The sequence below is a fragment of the Rhinolophus sinicus genome, linkage group LG07 (genome assembly GCF_036562045.2).
Source record: "Rhinolophus sinicus isolate RSC01 linkage group LG07, ASM3656204v1, whole genome shotgun sequence".
Lineage (NCBI taxonomy): Eukaryota > Metazoa > Chordata > Mammalia > Chiroptera > Rhinolophidae > Rhinolophus > Rhinolophus sinicus.
Genome location: NC_133757.1, coordinates 69,492,463 through 69,499,953, shown reverse-complemented (window position 1 = coordinate 69,499,953; position 7,491 = coordinate 69,492,463).

Here is a 7,491-nt window from a genome sequence, read left to right as displayed (position 1 = left end):
TGACCTGAAGAACCTGGTGGAAAATCAAAGATTCCAGGAGAGGTCTCACTTCCCTCCAGGTATGCGAGGTGAGGGCGGTAGAGGGTGTTTCTGACTATTACCTGGCTTCCAAAAAGGGTGTTCTAGGGCACAGGTCTTTCCCAAATCCTGTAATTCTTTAAGAATTATCCCAACGTGATGGAAAGAAGTCTTGTTGCACACTGAGACATCAAGGCTCAGGAGAGTTTTAAATTTCCTTAACATATGAAAGGTTTTTTGGTGGTTGTATTATATGAATTCATTTTTAATGTACATAGATAAAAATTCATTATTCTAAGTGTTCTATCAGTTTTCACAAATGCATAATTGTACCACCAGTCAACATCCAGAACACCTGATCACCCCCCAAAAACATTCATGGTGCCCGTTTATAGTTAACCCCCTACCCTTAACTCTAATTTGTTCTAAATCTCTACCTTTGTCTTTTCCAAAGAATGTCATGCAAACGGAACACTATGTTGTCTTTTGAGTCCTGTGTGTAAATTTTGATGCCATATTTGCAAAATTGTGTATACTTACTTTGCAGTGTTATTCTGAGTTTGAAATTTTTTGACAATGTCCAACACTGATGGTGGCCCACATTCGGTCTTTAAACTGACAAAGTCCATTATTATTATTGTGAGCCACATGAGCTTAGAAAAGACTCTGCCCCCTTTGCTTAACTTTCTTCATTTGTATGATGAAAGAGATGGCGGGGGGGGGGATCAAATAATGTGCTAATGAATATCAAATGACATTAATTTCTACACCATTGTGAATAAATAAGTTAACATGGGGCAAATGGACAAAGATTAGACTTTGTTTATTCCTTAATTAAGCAAGATGCTATTACATTTTTTCTTTTCCCTAAGATGTGCTGGAAATCTGTGTATATGGAAATGATACCTGTACAAAGTAAAATGGCATTTTTTAGACTTTGTCAATTAAAACAAAAAGCTTCCACCTTTTCCTCCTATAAAACGTATTATAATTTTCCCTGTTTAAGAATGTCAAATATACCTTTTTTTCCTAAATTGGAATGCTACTCAAAATGGTACCCTCTGTCTGCAGCTCATCTCAGTTATTCCTTAGAAAAGTGCCCCTCCACTATAACTCACCTTGCTTCTAATAGAAGATTACATTTGGCTTGCATTGACTCACTATACTCATAAGAAAAGACCATGATGGGGTAGAACTGTGCAGATGACCATAATGCTTCATAAAATTAGGTGCAAACCTGTGGTTTTCTGGCATACAAATTGTCAATAAGTCTGTAGCAGAAGCAAAAATATGTCAAATACATAAAACAGTTGACCATTTTTTCACAAGAACATTAAACACCCACAGCCTATAATCTAAATCATTGAGAAGGATCTGTTTTGACACCCATGTCCAAATTCATGGAAACATGTCACATGCCCTAAAATATTAAACATTACAAACATTAAGCTTAACCATGCCTATACTGTTATTACTTATTTTATTTATTTATTAACTCCATGAATGCAGGACTGTCACTCCCCACTATTTACAAATACCCTTGAGCAGTTCCTGAAGCTGCTTATTAAAAACATATTAGATGATGATAATATAAACAAATTATTAATGATGATAGCTTCACTGAAGTTCCCTAGACTCCACAGAAAACAAATATACACTAGACTACCTGCATTCTCGATTATCTCCCTTGTAATTGTTTACTTTCCTCCAAACCCCTTATTCCCATCTTATAAGCCTGTTTTACCATTTGTTAACAATTACTTTTACCCCCACAAAAACGAGCACGACTGCAATGACCTGTATGTTTTATGTCTCTTTATTCAACACAATACAACATGGAGTGCATTGGTTTACATTTGACCATAATTAAGTTTTGAACCTAAAGTGCATGGCATCTCTGGATGCTCAAAATTAGCATCAATTAAATAATTTGCTCTCTGAACAGTAAGGGCTTGATTTGAAATCTGACTCTATATTTTTCCCTTGCTATCTTTGTGATCTCTGACAATTTATATAAACTTATATCCCTCAGGTAACTCACAAAAGGATATAATAAATACCCTACCTTATAGAGTTTAAAGATTGACTGAATTTATATGTATAAAATTAGGAAAACACTAAAAACAGTGTTTGATGCATATTTCAGTATCTACATAAGCAGCCCCAGACAAACTAGAGTTTGCCTGACACTCATTGCTAGGCTTAGTGTTCTGTTATGGAAAAGAAATAACTTCACACAACACCTTCATGAGATAATGCTACCTGGTGACCAGGATTAATCAAGATAAAAATAAGAGCACTCTAAAGAAATCTAAGAAAACAAAGTCCAACAACTTCCCCTCTTCTTGCTAATCCGACTGACTGCTGCTTTAATAATTAGTATGATCACCATTCCATTCTACTTGCCTTCTAGATAAAAGCTATTAAGATTCCCACTCATACAATTACATTCAATTCCTGATAGCATCCAGTAGAGAGAAAATCTCAATTTTCTTGAACACAACCCAAATCAACTAACACAAGCACAAATCGTGTATTTTTGAACATGCTTTAACCCACAATCATTAATGGTGTGTTGCTAGAACTCAATCCACCCAACATCTACAGGTGTGATACTGGTGGTCTTTCTCTATAGGCTACCCAAACCATTAACTTTTAGTATTATTAATGACTAAGAAGTTATCTTAATGACAAAAACTCAATGTATATAAAAATAAAATTTACCTGGAAGAAAAATGCCTAAACTTGTATGCATCTGGTAATACTGACTAGAACTTACAATGCTTAGTTTGACAAAATCTTCAACAAAAATTCTGGCAAACTAAATCCAACAACATCTAAAAAGGATTCTACACATTACCAAGTGGGATTTACCCCCAGAATGCAAGATTGGTTTAACATTGAAAAATAATTAATGTAATACACCAGATCAACAGAATAAGGAAAAAAAAACACTACATGATCTTATCAATGGTCATGGAAAAGCACATTGGATAAAATCTAATAACCCTTGATTAAAAAACGAAACGACCTACGAAGGGAACTTATTCAACCTAATAAAGAAAAGTCCCAAACCTAACATCATACCTAATGCTGAAAGACTGATTATCCGTCTAACATCAGAAAGAAGTATGCCTGCTCTTGCCACTTCTTGTAATGGAAGTTCTAGCCAGGAAAGACAGGGAAGGAAATAAAAGGCATCCAGATTAGAAAGGAAGGATTAAAACTGTGTCTATTTTGAGGTGGCAGGATCTAGTAGGTGGAAAATCTTGTATACTAAAATAATTAGAACTCATAAACAACTTCAGCAAAGTTTTGGGATACAAGATCAAAAGTCAAAAATCAGTTGTATTTTTCTATTCCCTTGTAAACCACATAAATCAGGTTTGGAAATAAATGCACCTATTTACAGTCAACTGATGTTTTTTACAAAATTAGTGTCAAAGTAATTCAATAAAGAAAGCATAGTCTTTCCAACAAATGGTGCTGATCAATCAGACAGCCATATGTAAAAACAAAACAAAGCAAAAAAACTTTTATTCTGTTGCCTCACACTATTCACAGAAATTAACTCAAAATTTATAATAGACTTAAATGTAAGGCAAAAACAATGAAACTTCTGGATGAAACAAAGGGAAAAATTTCTTAGAGACCTTATCAGACAAGATTTATAGGAGATGACACCAAAAGCTTGGAATTCATCTAAATTAAAAACTACTTCCCCAAAGACAACATTAAGAATATAAAAGACAAGCCACAGAGCCCAACGAACTATTCTCAAATCGTATATCTGATACAATATTATGTTCAGAATGCATGGACTTTGGCAAAATAATAATGACAAACACTCCAAAAAGTGGACATAGGATCACATATTTGGAAATAGGATCTTGACAGATGTAATCTGCCATTGGAGTGGGTCCTAATCCAATAGGAATTGTGTCCTTATAAAGAGAGGATCGTTTCAAGTAACAACAAAGACACACAAGGAGAAGTCCATGACAGAAGCGGAGATGGGAGTGATGCAGCACCAAGACAAGGCATGCCAAGGACTGAGGACCCCACCAGAGGCAGGAAATGGCAAGGAAGCGTTCTACCCAGAGTCTCAGAGGGAGCGTGGCCTTGCTGTCACAGACTTCAAGTCTCTAGCCTCCAAATCTGTGAATAAATTTAAGCCACCAACTTCATTGGTTTGCCTCACAATCTGGAAATACATGCCCTCTTTTTCATGTAACTCTTCACAAGCATTATAAATTCTTCAGATAATGGTCATCAAGGCTGACTTACACAAAAGGATATTCCACCTCCTTTTTGAGATTTTGGGCCTGACGCAGGCAAAAGACATGAGCACAGTTGGCAGTAGCACACCTGAGCTTTATTCAGGCAACCCTTTGACAGGTTGGCATACTGGGGAAGTCCCTCGTAGCATGAGACCGTAGCTACATGAGACCGTCCAGAAGCAAAGGCAAGAGGCCCACACTACCCAAAAGGAGGTGGTAGTGCAGGGCACTTCCGGGGGAGCGGGGAATCAGATAGGGACTTAGGTGTGTAGGGGAGGTTCCTCTGCAGCCCAGAGGGAAGTCTTTGGATCAGAGAGCTCCAAAGGACAGCAGCAGCCTGCATCTTTTATAGCTACAGGGATTATTTTATTTATGGCTAGCAGCTGCTGGGCAGTTTCACAGGGTATGGAAACCAAGCAGGCTCTAAATAGCTATAAACCTGCTCACTTGGGCTATGTTTAAAACAACTAGACGGACAAAAATCTGAGTTTGGCGCCAGTGGGCTTTTAAACCCATGGTTTATGGTGAAGAAGAGAACCACACAGAGCCAATATACAGAGGCTGTCTTTGTCTCATGCATATAACACCTCCAGATTCTTTATGCCTCCTGCTGGAATATACAAACAACTGCTGAATTATTCTCATCAAAATATCAGACCTGGATATGGTCACACTTCTAGATCTAATTTGCAATTATTAGGTTGGTGCAAAAGTAATTGCGGTTTTTGCAATTATTTTTAACCTTTTTAAACCACAATTACTTTTGCACTAACCTAATACCTGTAAATAATAGGGAACAGAAAGATGTTAAATAAGAGCATGAAGAGTCAATTAGAAAATCTATGAACATTTCTATGTGATTTAATATATTCTGCATTACAAAGAAAAATACATTAACTATAGATTAATTAGATATAAAAGAGAAAATAAATTGAAATGTATCGATATTATGGATCCTAATACGTACAACCCAACAGCAAAGATTTTAAAATTATGTAGACCTTTAGGGAAATTGGAAACCTATATATTTGGATATGTTAAGGGATAATTGTTAAGTGTAATGATAGCATTGGTTATGGTTATGTTAAGCAAATAGATATATTCCAAAATATTCAAAGATGAAATGGTTTACTGAGAACTGCTTCAAAATTGTTTAGAGGGAACTGGGTGTTGTAGAGAAGACAGCTGGTAGAAAATTGTTGAAGGCAGGTAATGGGTATATGAGATTTTCTTAAATCATTCTATTTATACAAAGTTTGAATTTTCCCAAAATAAAATATTAAACATAAACAATGGAGAACTACTTATGGATTTTTAAGTCCATTCTCTATAATTACTCGTATGCTGTATAATGCAGTCTTTCCTAAAAGGGTATTCAGATGGTGTGGAAGATTGCATTATTGACTCAAAATTTTGAATCACCTGTGAAACAATATAGCAATTATCTCATGGTAGCAAGACTGTAATTCTCCCCCTTAATTATGAGCCATGTGACTTGCTTAAGTCAGTGCTATGTGACCAAATATTGTGGGAAAGACCCTGAAATGTGTTTTCTATACCTAAAGTGATACATCATGAGGAACCTTCTGCAAGGTACTATTTATTCAGTTTCAGCCCCAGAATGGATTTGAAGACCCACAACTTGTAATAACCTACCCAAGCCAACCACCAGACCAGTGAGCATAAAAATAAATGCTTATTGCACCATGTAATAAGAAAATCTGACTAATAGTTATTTACACAATTAGAATAAATTTAACAATTAACAACTTAATGTCAGACAAAATACGCCATTTATTAAGTAGAAATTATCTGTGCTCTGTGCTCTTCTACAGCTCTGATAGGTCAGAGAAAGAAGAGAATTTATAAGATTGACAAAGGATAAATTTAAGCTACCAACTTCATTGGTTTCCCTCACAATCTGGAAATACATGCCCTCTTTTTCATGTAACTCTTCATGCAGAGGGTTAGTGGGTGTTTGCATTTCTTTACTTTATGCAAATGAGGTAATGTAAATTTAAATATTTGGAAACTATTGAAATAAACATTAAAATAATTTTTCAAAAATTGAATAAATTCAAACTGAAATGTAAATTGTGTTAATACTCTTACCACATAACAGTTTCTCTTTAATGTTATACAGAAAAACCAACTAACAAGATGGTATTGTGTCAACCACATCACATTATATACACTTTGGAGAGCCTTTTTTTTTTTTTAATTGGGGAACAGTGTGTTTTTCCAGGACCCATCAGCTCCATGTCAAGTCACTGTTTTCAATCTAGTTGTGGGGCGTGGAGAGCCATTTTGATGTCATCCATTCTTTTACTTTAACAATTATCACAATCTAAAATATTAAATCATATGACAGTTATCATTCAAGAGTTTATCTGCTGGAACCAGTGTTGGTGTTAGAAAACTAGTAAACAAATATACAGAGGGTGCCAAAAAAATGTATACACATTTTTAAATATATTTTTATTAGTTTCAGGTGCACAAGACAAAGTAATACTTAGATGTTTATCATTTATATCCCTCACACTGTGTGAACCCCCTCCCCCCATCCACTATCCCTCTGACATCGCACAGAGCCATTACATTTCCACTGTCTCTATTCCTAATGCTGTACTCCACTTCTTGTAAGTATATACATATGTATATATACATATATATATATAAAATTATAGTTGGCATTCATTATTGTTCAGCTTGTTCAGGTGTACAGTGCAGTGATCAGGCATCTACATCACCCCTGAGGTGGTCTCCCAAATGGGACACGTGTCCATCGGATACCCTACAAAATCTTTACAACATTATTGATTACGTTCCCTAATTAATTTTCAAAACCCCGTGGCCATCTTGTGGTTACCGACTGTTTTCTAATCCCCTCACCTTCCCCCTTATCCCTACCACCCCACCCATCTAGCAACCCTCAGTTTTTCCTCTGTCTCCAAAACTGTTTCTGATTAGTTCATTCACTTATTTTCTTTAGATTCCACATATAAGTGAGATCATATGGTATTTGTCTTTCTCTGTCTGACTTATTTCACTTAACATAATGTTCTCTAGGTCCATCCATGTTGTTGCAAATGGTAAGATTTCTTTCTTCTTTATGGCTGCATAATACTCCATTGTATAAATGTACCACAGTTTCTTAATCCAGTCATCTACTAATGGGCATTTTGGTTGTTTC